Here is a 22,159-nt window from a genome sequence, read left to right on the forward strand (position 1 = left end):
AAAAAAAGATGCAGGTGCAAAACATAATTACAGGCGCACTGGCCCTTTAAATCAAAGAGCTCTGGCGCGCGCTCGCCCTCGGAGGCGGGGGGCACACGCGCCGGCACTGAGGAAGGACGGGGGAAGCAGGAGAGCACGGAGGTGAGAGACAGGCTGGGACTTGCATGCGGGCGCGTGGAGAAGAGACAGAAGGGGCCGGAGCACAGGTTGTGACTTCATAGACATCTGTCGGACCAGAGACAGGTGTGGGAAAAAAATTCTTCTGAGAGAATCTGTTGATGACAAGAGGCTTGAAGAGAGACAAAGAGTACAAAGAGAAGAAGGCAATCTGAGTTTTTAAGAAACCCAACTTGTAACTGGGAATCTTGAAACAAATGTATCTGGAGGATAACCAAACTTTATCACAGGAGAGGAGGACGGAGGAGGTCTTCTGTTTTTTATCTGCCTGAGCTTTCATGCATGAGGAGGCAAAAGACAAAGAATGTCAAGTTTTTTGCCAAATGGAAGAGAAGTCTCGGACGAGTTCATCAACAGCTGGCATACCAGAGGAAACTGGAACTGGAAGAGGAGAACGAAGATGATGTTCATAAACAACAAAAAATAGAGAAGTCCTCGTGGACTCAGAATCCTTATAGGAAGATTCAGCCCAAGGTAGAAGGTCGACCCAATTGTCCTGACGAGCAGAAACAAAATGAAAGATAAGTCTCCAGAATTTGATTCCCCCTCTCCACCTGACCGTTGGGCTGACGGTGGAAGGCAAAGGAAAAATCCAGATTGATGTCAAGACAGGAACAGAGAACTTGTCAGAATTTGGAAACAAACTGCACTCCACGATCCAAGACGATATGATTTGGGAGGCCATGAAGACGAAAAATATGTTGAAGAAAGTGCTTCGCCAGCTGTGGAGCAGATGGAAGACCTGGTAACGGAATCAAATGAGCCATCTTGGAAAATCAATCAACCACCACCCAAATGACCGTGTTATTACAGGAGGGAGGCAGATCGGTAATAAAGTCCATAGCTATGTGGGACCAGGGTGTCTCCAGAATGGGTAAAGGCTGTAAGAGTCCCCCAGGTTTCTGCTGAGGAGTCTTGTCCCGAGTGCAGGTAACACAGGTACGGACCAAATCGGTGACATTGCGTTCAAGATGCGGCCACCAGTAATGCCGGGAGATTAGTTGAATGGTCTTTCGTATTCCAGGGTGACCAGCCAGCAAAGAAGAATGGCCCCAATTCAAGACTTTACATGTCAGTTTGACAGGCAAAAAGAATTTCCCAGGGGGAACTTGCTGAAGATCGTCAGGAACTGCTGAGATCAAACGCTCTGGAGGAATATTGTGCCTAGGTGTGGAGTTCGTTCCTATGACATCGGAGGACCTGGAAAAAGTATCGGCTCTGACGTTTTTGACAGCGGGGCTGAAATGAATGAAGAAATTTAATCTGAAAAAGAAAAGAGACCACCTTGCCTGGTGAGGATTCAATCACTGAGCAGATTGGAGGTAAAGGAGATTCTTATGGTCAGAGTAGATGCTGACAGTATGAGGAGTAGTGTAGAGCGGCATAGGCCATATTCGAATTCGCGAATATTCGCGAATATATGGACGTATATTCGTCATATATTCGCGAATATTCGCATGTTCGTTATATTCTCGTTTTATTTTCGCATATGCGAAAATTAACATATGTGAATATCAACATATACAAAATTTAACATTCGCGATAATTCGTATATGCGAAAATTAGCATATGTTAATTTTTCGCATATGCGAATTGTCGCACGCCAGTCTCAAACAGTAGTATTACAGCCTTCTTTACACCACACAAGCTGGAAGCAGAGAGGGATGATCACTGTGATGTGTACTGTGAAGAAAAAAATAAAAATATTCGTAATTACGAATATATAGCACTATATTCGCGAAATTCGCGAATTCGCGAATATGCGATATTCGCGAATAATATTCGAATTGCGAATATTCGCGAGCAACACTAATGAGGAGACCCTTCTAACAAATGTCTCCATTCTTCCAAGGCAAGCTTAATAGCAAGGAGTTCTCGATCTCCAATGGAGTAGTTCCTCTCAGCAGGAGAGAAAGTCTTAGAAAAGAAACCACAGGTTACAGTCTTGCCCTTGAAGCATCTACCTAAGATGCTATCTATCAAAGCAAAGGGTTTCTCCGGATCAGGTCTAATAAGCACAGGAGCAAGGGCAAATGCAGTCTTTAAATGAATAAAGGCCTCTTCGGCCTCAAGAGGCCAAGTCTTGAGGTTTGAGTTCTTCTTAGTAAGAACCACAATCGGAGCAACTAAAGAAAAGAAATGTGCAATGAATTGGCGATAATAATTGGCAAATCCCAGAAAGCGTTGTATAGCCTGTAGACCAGTAGGGCAAGGCCAATCCAATATCGCAGTCAGTTTTTCAGGATCCCTCTGTAGGCCTTGATAAAAGACAATGTAATGGAGGAACGGGAGGCTAGATTTCTCAAATAGGCATTTCTCCAGTTTGGCGTAAAGCTTGTTCTCCCAGAGGTGCTGAAGGACAAGACTGACATAATTGGGCATAATTGTCATTTAGGTATACCACAACACATGAGTAGAGCAGGTCTCGGAAGATGTCATTGACAAATTCTTGAAAGACAGCTGGAGCATTACAGAGACCAAAAGGCATCGCAAGATACTCAAAGTGTCCATCTCAGGTATTAAAAACAGTTTTCCGTTCATCACCCTCGCGGATACGAATTAGATTAAAAGCTCCACGCAGATCTCATTTGGAGAAGATCTTAGCACCCCAAAGACAATGAAAAAGTTTAGAGATCAGAGGTAGGGGATAGCAATTCTTTATCGTGATCTTGTCATGTCCCCTGTAGTCAATACAAGGATGGAGAGAACCATCCTTCTTAATGACAGAGAAGAAACCGGCTCCAGCCGGTGAGGAAGATTTTCAAATAAATCCCTTTTGGAGGTTCTCTTGGATGTATTTAGCCATAGCTTGAGTCACTGGAACAGATAATGGATATATTCTTCCACGAGGAGGCATGGGCTGTGTGTCAATGGGGCAATCAAAAGGACGATGTGGTAGTAGGGTCTCGGCCTGCTTTTCACAGAATACAACTGAATAATCTTGATATGGTAGAGGCAGACCAGGCGTAGGAGGATGAGAAGAGACTGCTTTAGACTGGACTGGCACAAGGCAGTGATTTTGCCAAAACTGTTCACAGCGTATGATTTCACCAGATTTCTAGTCAAGTTGTGGAGAATGACATTTAAGCCATTGTAGACCGAGAAGAAGCTCCGAAGTACAATGTGGAAGCACATAGAACACAATTTTTTCCTTGTGCAAGACTCCTACTTGCATGACGAGAGGCTCTGTGCGGAATAGAACTTCACAGTCCAGATTTTGTCCATTAACAGAAGAAATATACAAGGGCTTGGCAAGCTGAGTCACAGGAAGCTGATGTTTATGGACCAAGGAGGCATCAATAAAGTCGCAGCGGAACCAGAGTCCAAAAATGCAGTGATGAATGAAGACTTGGCAGGTATAGACTTCAACAGGAATGGTCACTTGAGGAGAGGTAGTTTTCACACTTAGGGACGCCTCTCCTACGTGTTCTAGGTGCGAGCATTTCCTGGACGCTGGGAACGTATAGAACAGTCTTTGATAAAATGCTCCGGACTGGCACAATATAGGCACAAATTCTCATTGCGTTGTCGGGATCTTTCCAGCTGTGTTAAGCGAGAAAAGTCCACTTGAAAAGCCTCTTTGGCAAGAGGCAAAGAAGACTGTAAATGTGGACGTTGGAACACGGGTGCCAAGCGAGGAAATTGCCATGTTTGGGCAGGTTCTCTCTCCATATGCAGTTCTTCCTGCCTCTCAGCAAAACGCACATCAGTTTGAGTGGCTAAAGGGATTAATTCACACAGGGTAGACAGATGATCATGTGCAGCGGGTCATCAATCAATGACTGTCATTGTCATTGATTCTACTGGACAATCCTTTTTTAAATGTAGCTCTAAGGCCTCATAGTTCCAAGCCAGTTCAGAGGCAAGAGTGCGGAATTGGACCGCTTAGTCGCCAACGGAGGAATTCCCTTGGCAGAGATTCAAAAGAGCTGTCTCAGCAGTGATCTTCAAATACACTGCGGAATTCAACAAGGAAGGCTGTCAAGTTAGAGGAAACCGTATCATTATGATCCCAGAGAGGGGTAGCCCAGGCCAGGGCTTTTCCAGACAAAAGACTGACCACAAACGCCACCTTAGCTCGTTCAATCGGGAACTGATCCACCATGAGCTCCAGATGCATGGAACACTGAGGAACGAAGCCTCTACACATCTTTGCATCACCATCATACTTCGTGGGTAAGGGTAAATGAAGCTTGGATACCGCAGGAGCTGCAGGAACAGGTGGAGAGACTGGGGCAGGTTGCAGCTGCTGCTGTTGTTGCTGCAAGGCAAGAAGCTGTTGTATTATGGCAGACAATTGACTTGAAGGACCACGACAGAGGGAAGATCCGAAACTTCAGGCAGAGGTACCTCAGCAGGATCCATGGCCGGATCTTCCCGTAAAGACTCACGGCAGTTGGCTAAACACTCTGGAGGTAGTGGGTCCCCTGGATCTGTGTGGCAGATGACATGGGCTATGCCAGGGAGTGGAGTCTAAGGTGCCGCTGGTTTTTACCAGAGCCTGCCACAAAGCGGGATGGTCTTGCTGTGGAAGGCAGCACCCAGGTCGCTACCCCTGGCATAACTCAACCACACAGGCAGCTGAGGTGAAGCGAGGCACAGGAGGGATTAGGCAAGACGTGGTAAGGACAGCAGGAGGTCAGGGCTGGTGGCAAAGGTGCGCGGACAGGAATGTAGCAGGAGCTCTTAAGGCAGGCGGCTAGGAGTAAGGTCAGGTCATGTAATGAATCTAAAAGTGCCACAAATACCATGCAGGTAGGTCGAGAAAGCTGATCAGAACTCCCACACCAAAAGCATGTGGTCCTGATCAGCTGAGAGGACAGACAGAGGGCTTTTACCTGCCTCCATCTCCATTGATCAGCGCTCCAATCCTGCAGGCAGATTCAGCAGCCTGTAGTAATGGAGCGCCGATAACACTGATCAATGCTGTTCTATGGTACAGCGTTGTTCAGTGTTTGCAATCGAACCATTGTATGTAATAGTCTACCAGTGAATAAAATGTGAATAGTAAATAAAATAAGTAAGAATGTTAATAAATGGGAATAAGTCCCTAAAGTGTTATAGGGGTCAGAAGAGAACAAATTAAGCATACTGATTTTCTTACAAAATTTATATTTTTTTTCAAAGTAGTAAAATAAAACCTATATACACCCTGTTCCAAATTATAATGCAAATGATATTTTTCTCATTTACCTAAATAATTGATGTAAATAACAGTCAGCATAATTCTCATGTTATTAACTATTAAGAGTAAAATTCTAATTTTATTGAACAAACCTCCTAATGATAACAGGTTTTTTTTTTTAAACATAAAAAGAATTACAATGCACTATTCCAAATTATTACACACAGTAAGTTTCAAAATTCTTTATAGGTTGTAAAGAACTGAAAATTGGCATTTGTTGTGTTTGCAGCATATTTACTGAAATCAAAAGCCATTTCAATCAAACTTTTAACAACATTTTAACTTTTTAAACATTTTAACAGGTCATGTTACATTTTAACATAGGACCCCTTATTTTTATAGCAGCTTCACAACAGTTTCTGCTTGAATTTGTTTGCAAGATGTCAGAATAGCCTCCCAGAGCTGCTGTTTGGATGTAAACTGCCTCCCACCCTCAAGGATCTTTTGCTTGAGGAAGCTCCAAAGGTTCTCAATAGGATTGAGGTCAGGTGTGGATAAAGGCCACAACATTACTTTCTCTCCTTTTATCCCCATAGCAGCCATTGATGCAGAGGTATTCTTTGCAGCATGAGATGGTGCATTGTCATGCATGAAGATAATTTTATTACGGAAAGCATAGTTCTTCCTTCTGTTCCAGGGAAGAAAATGGTCAGTCAAAAACTCCACATAAATTACAGAGGTCATCCTTACACCTTCGGGGACCCTAAAGGGGCCGACCAGCTCTCTCTTACCATGATTCCAGCCCAAAACATGACTCCACCACTGCCTTGCTGATGTTTCAGCCTTGTTGGAACAGGGTGGCCGTCAACCAACCATCCACTAATCCATCCATCTGGACCATCCAGGGTTGCACAGCCCTCAACAGTGAACAGGACTGTTTGAAAATTAGTCTTCATGTATTTTTCTGCCCAATGCAGCCATCTCTGCTTGTGAGCATTGGTTAGTGGTGGCCGAATAGAAGGTTTATGCACAGTTGCAAGACTCTGGAGGACTCTACACCTTAATGTCCGTGGGACTCCAGAGGCACCAGCAGCTTCAAATATCTGTTTGCTGCTATGTAATGGTATTTTAGCAGCTGCTTTCTTGATCCGATGCATGGATCTGGCAGAAATCTTCCTCAATGTGCCTTTATCTGCACAAACCCGTCTGTGCTCTGAATCAGCCATAAATCTCTTGATGCGATGATCATGCTTAAATTTTCCTGAAATATCTAATGTTTTCATACCTCATCCAAGGCATTGAACTATTTTACTCTTTTCGGCAGCAGAGAGATCCTTTTTCTTCCCCATATTGCTTGAAAATGGTGCTCTGCTTAATAATGTGGAACACTCACCTTTAGTAGTTTTTCCTTAAACTTGGCTCACCTGGCAATCTAATTATCACAGGTGTCCGAGATTGTTTTCAGTGATCAAAAGAGCCCTGAGACACAATGCCATCCATGAGTTAAACTGAAAAACAGAATATTTAATCTTTGTGATACTTAAATAGAATTTGGATAATAATTTGGAACAGAGTGTAAAGTGGGTATGGTTGTAATTGTTTGGACCTACAAAATAAACATAATGGGGGAGATTTATCAAAACCTGTGCAGAGGAAGAGTGGTGCAGTTGCCGATAGCAACCAATCAGCTCGCTTCTTTCATTTTTAAAGAGGCCTGAAAAAAAAATGAAAGAAGCCATCTGATTGGTTGCTGTGGGCAACTGCACCACTCTTCCTCTACACAGGTTTGATAAATCTCCCTCAATGGGCCTAATTTACTATGGCTTTTCTGAGTAGATTTTGTAGAGTTTTGGGGGGAGATTTATCAAAACCTGTGCAGAGAAAATTTGCCCTGTTGCCCATAGAAACCAATTTTAAAAGAGAACTCTGAAAAATAAAAGAAGCAATCCGATTGGTTGCTATGCGCAACTGGGCAATTTTTCCTCTGCTCAGGTTTTGATAAATCTCCCCCTTGGTGTTGCATGTGTCGTGCGCCAGAATTTGTGACAACATTTTTTAAAAACCCTAATAATTCTCCACTTTTGGAACTTTTCCCTCTTGACAGCACATTAAAAAATATCCCTTTACTTAACTCCAGCATTCCGACGGTGCCTCTGGTATCCCGCTTCGGTCCCTCACTGCAATCTTTTTGTCAGAAATCATGACACCTGGTCCCGGAGTGACATCAGGGCCCACTTTGATTGCAACAGTCAGTCTTTACAGTTACATCTACATGGTGCCTCTGGTGTCCCGCTTTATTCCCTGCTACCATCCTTTTCTTGTCAGAAATCACGACACCTGGGCCGGGACTGATGTCGGGCCCAGAGTGTAATACTGCTCCTCAGCCAATCCCTGGGCAGTGTGACACTAGTGGGCCCTGATGTCACACTGGGCCCAGGCATCACAATTTCTGGCAAGAAAAGGATTGCAGCAGGGGACTGATGCAGGACATCAAAGGCACTATGGTGATGTAACTGTTAAGACTGACTGTTACAATCAAAGTAATCATACAGCCGTTGTGATATAACCATAAAGTAATAGAAAACTATATTTCCATAGAACCAACATAGTCAGTGATACAGTGATGATGTAATAGCATAGGTACAGTGATGTAGAAAAACAATGGCATAATAACACAGATACAGTGATGTAATAACATGGGTAGAAAAATGTGATGTGATGATGTGATAACAAAAGTAATGTAATAAGGCAACCATGTAATTCGTGTACAGTAATGTGATGAAATGATGATGTAATAATAAAACACAGGTACAGTGATGATGTAATAGCACAGGTACAGTGATGATATAATAGCACAGGTACAGTAATGATGTAATAGCACAGGTACAGTGATGATGTGATAGCACAGGTACAGTGATGATGTAAAAGCACAGGTACAGTGATGATGTAATAGCACAGGTACAGTGATGATGTAATAGCACAGGTACAGTGATGATATAATAGCACAGGTACAGTGATGATGTAATAGCACAGGTGCAGTGATGATGTAATAGCACAGGTACAGTGATGATGTAATAGCACAGGTACAGTGATGATATAATAGCACAGGTACAGTGATGATATAATAGCACAGGTACAGTGATGATATAATAGCACAGGTACAGTGATGATATAATAGCACAGGTACAGTGATGATATAATAGCACAGGTACAGTGAAGATGTAATAGCACAGGTACAGTGATGATGTAATAGCACAGGTGCAGTGATGATGTAATAGCACAGGTACAGTGAGGATGTAATAGCACAGGTACAGTGATGATATAATAGCACAGGTACAGTGATGATGTAATAGCACAGGTACAGTGATGATGTAATAGCACAGGTACAGTGATGATGTAATAGCACAGGTGCAGTGATGATATAATAGCACATGTACAGTGATGATATAATAGCACAGGTACAGTGATGATATAATAGCACAGGTACAGTGATGATATAATAGCACAGGTACAGTGATGATATAATAGCACAGGTACAGTGATGATATAATAGCACAGGTACAGTGATGATGTAATAGCACAGGTACAGTGATGATGTAATAGCACAGGTGCAGTGATGATGTAATAGCACAGGTACAGTGATGATATAATAGCACAGGTACAGTGATGATGTAATAGCACAGGTACAGTGATGATGTAATAGCACAGGTGCAGTGATGATGTAATAGCACAGGTACAGTGAGGATGTAATAGCACAGGTACAGTGATGATATAATAGCACAGGTACAGTGATGATGTAATAGCACAGGTACAGTGATGATGTAATAGCACAGGTACAGTGATGATGTAATAGCATAGGTGCAGTGATGATTTAATAGCACAGGTACAGTGATGATATAATAGCACAGGTACAGTGATGATGTAATAGCACAGGTACAGTGATGATATAATAGCACATGTACAGTGATGATGTAATAGCACAGGTGCAGTGATGATGTAATAGCACAGGTACAGTGATGATATAATAGCACAGGTACAGTGATGATGTAATAGCACAGGTACAGTGATGATGTAATAGCACAGGTACAGTGATGATGTAATAGCATAGGTGCAGTGATGATTTAATAGCACAGGTACAGTGATGATATAATAGCACAGGTACAGTGATGATGTAATAGCACAGGTACAGTGATGATATAATAGCACATGTACAGTGATGATGTAATAGCACAGGTGCAGTGATGATATAATAGCACAGGTGCAGTGATGATGTAATAGCACAGGTACAGTGATGATATAATAGCACAGGTGCAGTGATTATGTAATAGCACAGGTACAGTGATGATATAATAGCACAGGTACAGTGATGATATAATAGCACAGGTGCAGTGATGATATAATAGCACAGGTACAGTGATGATGTAATAGCACAGGTACAGTGATGATGTAATAGCACAGGTGCAGTGATGATGTAATAGCACAGGTACAGTGATGATATAATAGCACAGGTACAGTGATGATATAATAGCACAGGTAAAATGATTATATAATAGCACAGGTATAGTGATGATATAATAGCACAGGTACAGTGATGATGTAATAGCACAGGTACAGTGATGATGTAATAGCATAGGTACAGTGATTATATAATAGCACAGGTACAATGATGATATAATAGCACGGGTACAGTGAGGATGTAATAGCACAGGTACAGTGATGATATAATAGCACAGGTGCAGTGATGATGTAATAGCACAGGTACAGTGATGATATAATAGCACAGGTACAGTGATTATGTAATAGCACAGGTACAGTGATGATATAATAGCACAGGTACAGTGATGATGTAATAGCACATGTACAGTGATGATGTAATAGCACATGTACAGTGATGATGTAATAGCACAGGTACAGTGATGATATAATAGCACAGGTACAGTGATGATGTAATAGCACAGGTACAGTGATGATATAATAGCACAGGTACAGTGATGATGTAATAGCACAGGTACAGTGATGATATAATAGCACAGGTACAGTGATGATGTAATAGCACAGGTACAGGTACAGTGAGGATGTAATAGCACAGGTACAGTGATGATATAATAGTACAGGTACAGTGATGATATAATAGCACAGGTACAGTGATGATGTAATAGCACAGGTACAGTGATGATGTAATAGCACAGGTACAATGATGATATAATAGCACAGGTACAGTGATGATGTAATAGCACAGGTACAGTGATGATATAATAGCACAGGTACAGTGATGATGTAATAGCACAGGTACAGTGATGATATAATAGCACAGGTACAGTGATGATATAATAGCACAGGTACAGTGATGATATAATAGCACAGGTACAGTGATGATATAATAGCACAGGTACAGTGATGATATAATAGCACAGGTACAGTGATGATATAATAGCACAGGTACAGTGATGATATAATAGCACAGGTACAGTGATGATATAATAGCACAGGTACAGTGATGATATAATAGCACAGGTACAGTGATGATGTAATAGCACAGGTACAGTGATGATGTAATAGCACAGGTGCAGTGATGCAATAAAACAGGTATTAAAATACAACAACTTGTCATCAAGCAGGCATAGTAAGCAGGGTGTGATATAGACATACAGGTGAAAGATTGTTAATAAATGCCCCAGCGGGCATTGCAGAAATGTTATGGCTGATGAAGTGTTTTAATGAGTCCAGTAGTGGGGGAGATGACCCCATGCCTGATACCTCCTTGCTGGAGAGAGGATCCCTCTGCTTCCGCCTGCAGTGGGGGAACTCCCTGGGGGAGGAGTGAGACCCCCTGCCCGAAGCTGTGCAGATCAGACACTGCTTCCCAAAGGACCAGAAACCTCTGATCCTAACAGGAGGAGCCTCACAAGCCCTCTCTCCCCCCTCCTGCACTTCCAGACTCCTTATATAGGAACGTGCCTGGGACTTGGCATACTTTATTTCCAAAGGCAGTGAATCATTTCCTCCTCAGGATTAATGGTTAAATTTAGATCAGATTTTTTTTTTTATACTTTCCAAAAAATGAGATAAAAAAATAAAATAAAATAAATTGTTGTGGTTACGGAAGCCAACAAGTGCATGGATAAGAAGGATTGCTATGTGAAGTGTGTGCAGACATGGTATGGGTGCATGGAACATGAGCTGTGAGCTCCCCCACCTGACACAATGAGGTATACACCAGTCGCATATTTTCACAGCATTTCCCAACCAGTGTGGCTCCAGCTGTTGCAAAACTACAACTCCCAGCATGACCGGACAGCCAACGGCTGTCCGGGCATGCTGGGTGTTGTAGTTTTGCAACGTGCCTTATCACGTCCCAATAAACAGCAATAGAAGTTCCCCTCTGACATGTCTGTAAATAAATAAAAAAAAAATATATATATATATATATATATATATACATACATATATGTGTGTATATCACATTCTGATGTCAGAACCTGACAATTATAAAGAGCAAAGCTGTGCTACAGAGACGTAACTAGTGTCTTCCTGGAAAAAAGAGGTTCTTCAGCAGCTGAAACGTGCAATATACAATCTGAGTCCCTGCTGCTGCAATATACAATCTGAGTCCCTGCTGCTGCAATATATAATAATGCATCCCCCGACTGCTGCAGAACCTCATTATACGCAGCTCATAGGCTTCATTATGAAAAGGATGATAATGTTTCAAGTCAGCGATATCTTGCACAGGAATTAGCCACTACAAAAAGATATTCTGCAGCAGCTGAGGTGGAAATTCTAATTATTCTATTATGCAATTATGTGTTCTGTTATAAAGAATTTTTGAAGTTACCTCCTAGTACAGCGATGCGAGTAAATGTTCTCTTCCTTCGGTCTCCTCAAGCTTTTTATACGGCATTGTTTTTAACGTTCCAATAATTTACAGCAGAGGGAGAAATGATCCCATATTTTAGGCTGGGTTTACACTGGTGCTAAAAGCCTCTGTCTGGAGTTCCATAGAGTTTTTAATCTCTTTTTATGGCAAGAACAGCCGAGTTTGTGGATCGAATGTGCCAGTTTGCACATTTTTCACATTTATTTATTACGTGTAGTTATTATAAATATTAATGTTCACATTTTTTGTAAGTAGATCTTTGTTTCATATATGTGTATTTATTATTAAAAAAAAACTCACATGTTTGATTGTATTTAATATATATAGATAGATAGATAGATAGATAGATAGATAGATTTATTGGGAGATTTATCAAAACCTGTGCAGAGGAAAAGTTGACCAGTTGCCCATAGCAACCAATCTGATCGCTTCTTTCATGTTTAACCTCTTGGGGACACAGGGCCTATGCATACACCCTGCATTCCCGATCCTTAAGGACTCAGGGCGTACCTGTATGCCCTGTTCCAGTATAATGGGTTTAAACTGTTCTCACTGGCTAAGAACGGGTTAAACTCCATGGGTCACGGTTGCTACGGGCAGCCAGGACCCACGTCTAATGCCGGATGCGGCCGATCGGGCAGATGTCCTGCATTAACCCTTTAGACGCCGCAATCAAAGTTGATTGCGGTGTCTAAAGCGAAAGTAAAAGAATCCCAGCAGCTCAGCGGAACTGATCGGAACTATCACAACAAAATCGTGATGTCCCGATCAGCTTACTGGATGGCGAGAGGGTCCTCACCTGCCTCTCCGTCATCCGATCGGCGATCTATTGCTCCATGCCTGCGCAGCAGGCTAGAGCAGCAGATCGCCGGTTACATTGATCAATGATGTGCAATGGCATAGCATTGAACAGTGTAAGCAACCAGAAGATTGCATGTTGTAAAAAAAAATGTTATAAAAGTTCATTAACCCCTTCCCTAAAATAATGTAATAAACAATAAAAATAATCATATGTGGTACCGCCACGTGCGTAAATGTCTGAACTATTAAAATATAATGGAAGCTAAACCGCACGATCGATGGCGTACACGTAAAAAAAATACCAACGTTCAAAATTGTCCATTTTTGGTCACTTCATCTACCATAAAAATATTAATAAAAAGCGATCAAAAAGTCCCATCAAAACAAAAATGGTACAGATAAAAAAATGAGTCCTCATACCGCCTCGTACACGGAAAAATAAAAAAGTTATAGGGGTCAGAAGAGGACAATTTTAAACATACAAATTTTGGTGCATATAGTTTCTAATTTTTTTAAGTATTCAAATAAAATAAAACCTATATATATTGGGTATCCTTGTAACCGTATGGACCTAGGGAATAAAAATAATGTGTTATTTTTACCAAATATTGCACTGTGTAGAAACGGGAGCCCCCAAAATTTGCAAAATGGCGCTTATTTTTTTGTTTCCCCCCCAAATAATTTTTTTGGGTTTCACCGAAGGTTATATTATACAATAAGGGATGTCATTACAAAGTACAATTGGTGATGCAAAAAACAAGCCCTTATATGGGTCTGTTGGTGCAGAATTGAAAGTGTTATGATTTTTTGAGGGGAAGGAGGAAAAAACGAAAATGCAAAAATGAAAATTTGCTGAGTCCCTAAGGGGTTAAAAAGGCCTCTATTATGGTATTTGATATGCAAAGTTTATTCAATGAGTCAGTATGATTCCAATGATACCAAACTTGAATAAAAATTAATAAAGAAAATAAACAAATAATTGAAAACTTGAAAAAGAAAAAAAACTGTGTTTATTACCATGCTCTCACCCCTATAACTTTTTAATATTTTCACCTACGGTGCTGTGTTAGGGTTTGTTTTTTGCGCCATGAGCAGGCGTTTTTAACAGTACCACTTTTGTATAGTTCTGGCTTTTTGATCCCTTTTTATTATTTTTTTTGGAGGATGTAATGTAACCAAAAATTAGCAATTTTGGTGTTCGGAATCTTTTCACGTTTACGCCACTTACCATGCAGGATCAAAAACATAATATTTTAATAGTTTACTAATTACGCACGTGGCAATACCAAATATGTGTATTTTTTTGTTTTATGTACAGTGTTTTATTTAAAATAATGAGAAAAGGGGGGTGATTTTAATTTTGATTAGGGGAGGGTGTTTTATTTTTATATTAAAAAAAAAACTAACTTTTTTTTTAAGACACTTTTTGGTCCCCCTAGGGGCCTAACTTAAGCCATCATTAGATGGTTTACATAGATTAATGTAGATCAAATAGGTTTCATCACGTGGGGGAGGGGGGGGGGAGGCTATGGGACCGCTAGACACCAGGGAACGGCGGCATTAAATGTTTAATGATGGACATCGGAGCAATCTCCCATGTCCGCCATTCCCAGCAGATGCACTCAAGACGGATCCCTCCAAGGAACAGCATAGGATTGAGCCGGCGCACACAACTCCAGGTACAAACTGTTTATTTCCCGGCATGCAACGCGTTTCGCTGGATAACCAGCTTCATCAGGCAGGTGCCTGATGAAGCTGGTTATCCAGCTAAACGCGTTGCATGCCGGGAAATAAACAGTTTGTAAAAGGAGTTTACAGGGAGACTTCAAAATCTGTGTAGAGGAAGAGCGGTGCAGTTGCTCATAGCAACCAATCAGATCGTTTGTTTCATTTTTAAAAAGGCTTATGAAAAATGATACTAGCAATCTGCTATAGGCAACTGCTCCGCTCTTCTTCTACACAGGTTTTGATAAATCTCCTCCTTGGTTGCTGTGTCAGAATCTTATAGCAGCCATTTCACAATGCAGCTACAACCGGAGAACTGCACTTATATCAACATAGGGGAAAAAAATTATCCAAACCTGTGTAGAGGAAGAGGTGGTGCAGTTGCCTATAGTAACAGATTGCTTCTTTCATTTTTCCCTTTTCAAAGCCTCTACACAAAGTTTGATAAAGCGCTTGAGAGTAATGTGCTTGAGAGTTTCTGCAGCTGAGAGGTATTGGTTGGTTAAATAAATTGAATAGCGCTGTGCCAGCCAAGTGACTGATGTGAAGTGCTAGCACGTGAGTGGAGGCCAGACATCGGAATGCCTGAAATGTGCCGTCTAGCAGTCGAGCTGCATGCACAGTTATCAGTCCATGTCACAGGACAGGTTGAGATGATTTTCTTGCCAGCACTTAGAGCTTAGACCATTCTCTGAGGGGAAATTATTGCCGTTAAAGGGCAAAATTCCAGAGGAGCATTGCTTTGATATATAAATAGTAAACTAAAAAAAAAATGGAATAAATGTATCAGTAATGGGTATTGCTGTTTCTAGTTATATTTTGCTTCCCTCCTAAGACAAATTGTGTCTATAAGCTGTATATGGAGAATTCATACAGGTAACAGAGTGGACAGACGAGCCAATGTAGAAAGAAAATTTAGAAAAAGTATAGGGACAGGTGGCAGATGAAACATGTATAAAGAATAGAAGGGACCGGTGACATCATATATAGAGAATAGAGGAGATAAATGAGACTATGAAATGGAGAACAGAGAGATAGCGGACACCATGTATAGAGGATAAAAGAAATGTGTGTGGCAACCACAGGGAGTTGGACTGACTGTGGCATGGTACGTGACTTGGGGTGGTTGGATGTATCACTTCATGACACCAGGGCACCGTTAAATTACACGGTCCTAGAATAGGACAGCTTCTCCTGGGCTAGGAGTGGGTTAAGAAATACACTGATGCCAGGTTACGGATAACTATCTTTACTGAGGCCGGAGTAGATTTTGCAATCCTCACAACGCAGATTAGAGTAGAGGAGATGCAGTGTGGGAGCCCTGTAGACTTGCTGTTACTTGTAGTATTGTGCTTGGGACTTTAGACTTAATGCTGAGGCCTCCCACACTGACAAGAGTTCTGATAGTGTCCAATTAATGCTACATTGCCAGGGTATGAACTATCACTATGTGGCCTGTCAACTCACCAAGTATTATGCTCACAATTTGGAATCTCTGAATCCTCCTGGGCAGGGAACATTTGCAGAATGGCGCGGTCACTTGCTTGAAGATTTATTTTTGGGTTCCCTTAGATCACCTCACACTCTTCCGTCTCTTTAAGACACTGCAGCTCACACTGAGCTCTGCACTAAGTCTGGATAACTTCTCCCCCCTACTCTATATAACCAGGGGCACATTATCACTCTACCATGACCCATCAGTGCAGAGCAGAAACCACATGGTCTGTGCCTCTCAAGAGGGTGGGGGCTGCTTTCAGATAAGGATTTAGACAGAGACAGAGTGGATGGCTGGATGATGTAATTTCCTCACTTCATGCATGTAAGGGACAACCAAAGAGACTAAAGGGCTCTATATAGCTCATTTATGATTTTTAGACAATTAAATAGGTTGATGCCAGGGGAAGGATGGGCTATGGGTTTAGTTCCCCAGAGTACCCCTTTAAAGGTAATATCTCCTGGAAGAAATATTAAGCCATTATGCCCGAGTGCCAATGCTCGATGTCCTGGTATCATGCTCCAGTTCTCTGTTGGTGTCTTCTTCTGCATTGCCCATGTTCAACGCATCACCCTGCTGGTAAGGAAATTGTCGGCCACAGTGATGTCCGGCCTCGGCCGGTGATAGGCTGAGCAGCAGTGTGATGCATTGCGCCCTGGCATTGGTATAACCAGTTACCCACCTATTATACTTGGCAAAGACCCCAAGAAGAGATGTGCTGCTTGATGTTTCCATAACTTAGTAGTGCATTATGCCCACATGCAAAATTTTGAGTTAATTTGGAGAAATAAAAGATTTAATTAAATTAAAAAAAAGGTAACGGCTGGAGTATTCTAGAGCATGCTCCAGTATACCTAGATTTCAGGTCTTTGAGGAATTTTCTGGGATCTCTCATTTGAAAGTGTAGCCTTCTGTGAGTTAACCCTGTAAAAAGCAGTATAAAAAAAACATAGTCTGCACTCACCGCACAGTTCGGGTGTCACGGCCTCGGATCCAGGACCTCCTCAGTAGCGTGGGACTTACAGCAGCTGCTGACCTGTAAAAAGGACTTGTGGCCAAGCTTAAAAAATGAGATTGCATCATTTAATAGTTTAAGGTACCCTGATTACACAGCTTTTTACAGTTTCTTGATATGCCCTTCCATTCCCAAAATATGAGGATTTATAGTTTGTCTAACATTTCAGATGGGTGTGACCATAAGTTTAATAATCATATGAAAGAATAATGGAAGGCACTCACGATTAGATGCTGTGCAAGACTTCTTTATTCGGGGTGCATAAAATATCAGCAGCGGGACGCCAGGTCGGGACGGGCATGGTCTAAACAAGCGCTGTTTGGCAGGCCTGCGAAATGGCTATTACCATGCTACTTGTCTAAGCCGGCCTGGCGTCCCGCTGCTGATATTTTATGCACCCCGAATAAAGAAGTCTTGCACAGCATCTAATCGTGAGTGCCTTCCATTATTCTTTCATATGAAGATTGAAAACTGCATTTGTATTATTGAGAAAGAGCACCGCTTTTTATGTGCATACACCTGTGCTTCATTGCTCTGTTAGTTTGGACTGTGATGTTACATGGAGTCTATACTATTCAGTTAGTGCTGATCACTTTCTCTACCTGGCTTAGATAAGTTTATATGACTGTAATTATACAGTCAGGGTGCATGTATTAGGCATACAATGTGCAGAATTCCCACCCCCTGAAAATATAAATCTGCACATCACTTGATCATCACTCCCATTTTTTTAAATTAAGTTCTATCTGGCTGATTCCCTTAAGTGTCATACAAACCATAACACCTTTTTTTTAGAAGCATTAATATGCTTAAAGGGGTAAAGACAACTTATCCTCTATTTAAAGGATAGGGGATAAGATGCCTGATCACGGCGGTCCCGCCGCAATCTTTCATGCAGCAACCCGCTATCATCAGCCTCTGGAGCAAACATCGCTCCGGGTCTGATGACTCGCGATCACGGGGCCGAAGTATTGTGATGTCACGGCTCCGCCCCGTGTGATGTCACGCTCTGCCCCCTCAATACAAGCCTATGGGAGGGGGAGTGACAACCACCACACCCCCTCCCATTGAGGGGGCGGAGTGTGACGTCACACAGGACGGAGCCGTGACGTCACGATACTCCGGCCCTGTGATCGTGAGTCATCAGACGCGGAGCGATGTTCGTTCCGGAGTCTGATGATAGCAAGGTGCTACATGAAAGACTGTGGGGACCCCCGCGATCAGGCATCTTATCCCCTATCCTTTGGATAGAGGAGAAGATGTCTTAGCGCCAGAGTACCCCTTTAAAATTGCCCACTTCTGGAGCTGTATGGGAAATCATTTTTACACCATGATCTGTAGTTAGTCAATACTATTTTTGTTTAGGTGGGAATTTTTGATTTTGTTTAGCTGGGACTTTTTGTTTTGATGGGAATTCTTACAAAAAAACTGCAATTCTGGTGTTTTTTATGGTTACGTCATTCACCATGCCAGATCATAAACATTATATTTCAATAGTTTGGAAATTTTCACACATGGCGATGCCAAATGTTTTTGTTTATTAAATGGGAAAAGAGAGTGATTAACATTTTTATTAGGGGAGGGGTTTATTTAGATTTTTAAAATCATTTTTGTATTCTTTTTTACATAGGGGACTATTATGTGGTGTCCCAGCACCAATAGCTGTCCTGTGGCTTTGGACTGTCTCGGGCAGCTTGGTAGCACAAGGTGTTGGGCCCTCCAGAGTCTTACAGTAAAATCAAGTGTGTTTCCTTTATAATGTCAGATGATATATTTTTCAAAATTAATTTTACTTTTGTTTATATGTATATATGTTTTTCCATGTTACTGTATCTTTAATTGAGAGCAGTGAACCCTATGTGACCCTGCCTGCCATTGGGAACCCCTAATGTCTCCCCTGTATAGTGTGGTGGGGGGGAGAAGTTTGGCAGTTCATCCTAGTGTGGCTCCTAAGCAAAGCTTAGCTCAGGTGAGCTGTCGTGTGCTCTGAGGAGAGCTCTAGCCCTGATCAAATCTCTCAACTGGAGGAAATCCATGCCCCTGCAGAGAAGATTTCAGTACCTTGACAGGATCCTAGCTACCAGGTTTCATTCTTCCGTCTCACAAGTCAGTATTAATCTGTTTGGTGTGAGCACCAAGGGGGACATGTATCAAAGATTTTACCCCTGTTTTGTGTGTATTTTTTGTGCAAAATTTTGCGCAAGCCCTTTTTTTTGCGCATTTTTTGCGCATGTTTTGGAAGAGCATGTCCTCCAGATGTGGCCGAATCGGGGTACCTTGGAGTGACATCTATAGTACACATGGATTTATTAACTGAGTACTTTTTTTTTTACACCAAAAATTTTACCGCAAGAGCTGTTTTTTTTGCGCAAATATAAGCCATCTTGGACTTAACGTAGCAAGATGCTCTAAATCATTGATTCTATTTTCCAAAGAGTGGATTTAGGAGATTACTATATTTACCCACAATTTATGAAGCTCATTGCACTTGATTGATAAATTTAGCGCTTCTGCGCATAATTTAGAATTCAGGAAAAGGGGTAAACTGCTTCTACCATACACAAATAATGATACATGTCCCCCCAAGTCCCTGCAAGGCAACAGGGCTCCCAAGAGGTTATGCTGTACATGTATTGCCATCTGCACCCAGCTCAGTAAAGACAGTTATCCGTAACCTGATGTCAGTGTGTTCCTTTACTCCCCATGTTTGGCCCAGGAGAAGCTGTCTCCAACCTCGGACTGTGTATAGGATAATGGGGCTCAGGTGTCATGAAGTGATCAGGTATTCTCACTAACACCCGTGGACACGACAATTATACTATTATATGCAATCCTTTGATTGCTAACACTATTCAATGCTGTACCATTGTGTTTATGCCTGAACATAAAGGGGTATTCCACTGGAAAACATTTTCTTTAAAATCAACTAGTGCCAGAAACACCTCATTCCATTTTAGGAACTGTCCAGAGTAGGAGCAAATCCCCATAGAAAACCTATCCTGCTCTGGACAGTTCCTAAAATGGACAGAGGTGTCAGCAGAGAGCACTGTGGTCAGGCAGAAAGGAAATTCAAAAAGTAAAGAACTTCCTGTGGATTATAACAGCAGCTGATAAGTACTGGAAGGATGAAGATTTTTTTTAATAGAAGTAATTTACAAATCAGTTTAACTTACTGGCACCAGATGATTTAAAAACTTTTTTTTCCAGTGGAGTATCGGTTGTATGTGTTTTGTTATTAAAGTCTTATAGAAGAAAATAGTCGGCACTATACAGCTGTTAGGAGTCGTGCTGCTGCCAGACATTCTGGCTGCGGACGCACTCCATCTCCGCTGCCCGGCACGGCCCGCGCTGAGATTCGCATCCCACGATGCGATCGCGCCCAGCCCACTGCCGTTACCTTCCCCGTTGTCCCAGTGTCTCCTCTGTTCTTCCTGCCTGCAGGCACGCACATCGGCTCCCTGTAATTTAAAGGACCAGTACGTTACTAATATATGTCTGCACTTCCTTTAACCCCTGCCAGATCTTTGTGCCCCACAGCTTTAGAGAAAGCATTCCATAGTTGTGTTCTGCCTTACTCTGTACCTGACCACCTTACTACATTTCCTGACCACGCTCCACGCTCCATCATCCACACAGGCTCAGCGGATCCACTTCACCACTGCTGTTACAGTAAGATCCGGCCATGGATCCCGCTAAGGTGCCTTTGCCTAACGTTGCTGATCTCACCACCATCGTGGCTCAACAGTCGCAGCAGCTAGCTCATCAAGCGCAACAGTTGAATCAATTATCCGCCATGATGCAGCAGCTCCTCTCCGTTCAACAGCTGCAGCAGCCTCAACCTGTTCCTGTGGCTCCTTCAGTGTCTGCAGCTTTTGTGGTCTCTGTCAGCTCCAAGCTACATCTATCCCTGCCGACAAAGTACGAAGGGGATCCAAAATTGTGCAGAGGGTTTGTGACTCAGTGTTCCATGCATTAATGGCTGACCAGTTCCCAACCGAGCGAGCTAAGGAGGCATTTGTGGTCAGTCTACCCTCCAGAAAAGCCCTGGCCTGGGCTACTCCTCTTTAGGACCGAAATGATCCTGTATCTTCCAACTTGGAAGTCTTCCTCTCAGCTTTCCACAGTGGTTTTGAAGAGCCTGCATGAGCCTCCTCGGCCGAAATTGCACTATTGAACCTCCGCCAAGGTGACTCTACTGTTGGTGGCTACGCGGTCCAGTTCCGCACCCTTCCCTCCGAAATGGCCTGGAATGATGAGGCCCTGTGTGCTACCTTTAAAAAAAGGACTTTCCAGTAGAGTGAAGGATGCTCTTGCTGCACGAGATCCTCCATCTTCCCTGAGTGACCTCATTCAGTTATCCACTCAAATAGATGTGCGATTAGCAGAGAGCCAGGAGAAACTTCACCAAGAACGTGAACCAGTACGGACACGTCGTCCTCTCCGTTTGGCTCCTGTGTTCCAGCAGCCACCTCAACCACCCTCTTTGCCCTCAGCCGAAGAAGCTATGCAGGTGGATCGTGCCCATCTAACCCTGCCGAAATTAAAATTTGTGTCTCTACTGTGCCAGCCCAGAGCATTCCCTCAAAGATTGTCCTTTGCAACCTCCTCGTCCGGGAAACGCATGCTCCTAGGAAACATGGGAGAGGCGTCCCCAAGTGTGAATTCCACCTCTCTTCGACTGACCTTACCGGTTCAAGTCTATATCCCTACCAGAGCATCATTCCACACCACAGCTTTCCTGGAAACACGAATAATGTCTCCTGGTCACACGGCTAGTTAAGCTTTTGTACATCTCCTCCATCAACGGAGAATGCCTGAACTATGCGGTACAATACCACACTGAACCATTTTTGTTGCAAGTGGGAGTTTTGCACAAGGAGAAGATCAAGTTCTATGTGCTTCCTCATTGTACTTCGGAGCTTCTTCTCGGTCTCCCTTGGCTAC

General features: G+C 42.5%; 1 protein-coding gene and 1 long non-coding RNA gene across 4 annotated transcripts in view; one reads left to right on the forward strand and one right to left on the reverse strand.

Moving 5' to 3' along the window:
- The window catches only part of LOC130276832 (PRKC apoptosis WT1 regulator protein-like), a 36,591-nt gene extending 19,396 nt beyond the window's left edge, over nt 1-17,195 (reverse strand). Inside the window, exon 1 of one of the 3 annotated variants that reach the window (XM_056526744.1) lies at nt 17,165-17,195. The gene's annotated coding sequence lies outside the window, so the exon portion shown is untranslated. Of the gene's footprint in view, nt 1-11,059; nt 11,180-17,164 lie in introns of those variants that run through there. The other 2 variants (XM_056526741.1, XM_056526743.1) reach the window with 2 other exon arrangements.
- Nucleotides 1-22,159, forward strand: part of LOC130276833 (uncharacterized) — a 98,944-nt gene that overhangs the window by 19,497 nt on the left and 57,288 nt on the right. The window lies entirely within an intron of this gene.

Source organism: Hyla sarda, chromosome 6, assembly GCF_029499605.1.
Source record: "Hyla sarda isolate aHylSar1 chromosome 6, aHylSar1.hap1, whole genome shotgun sequence".
In the NCBI taxonomy this organism is placed as follows: Eukaryota; Metazoa; Chordata; class Amphibia; order Anura; family Hylidae; genus Hyla; species Hyla sarda.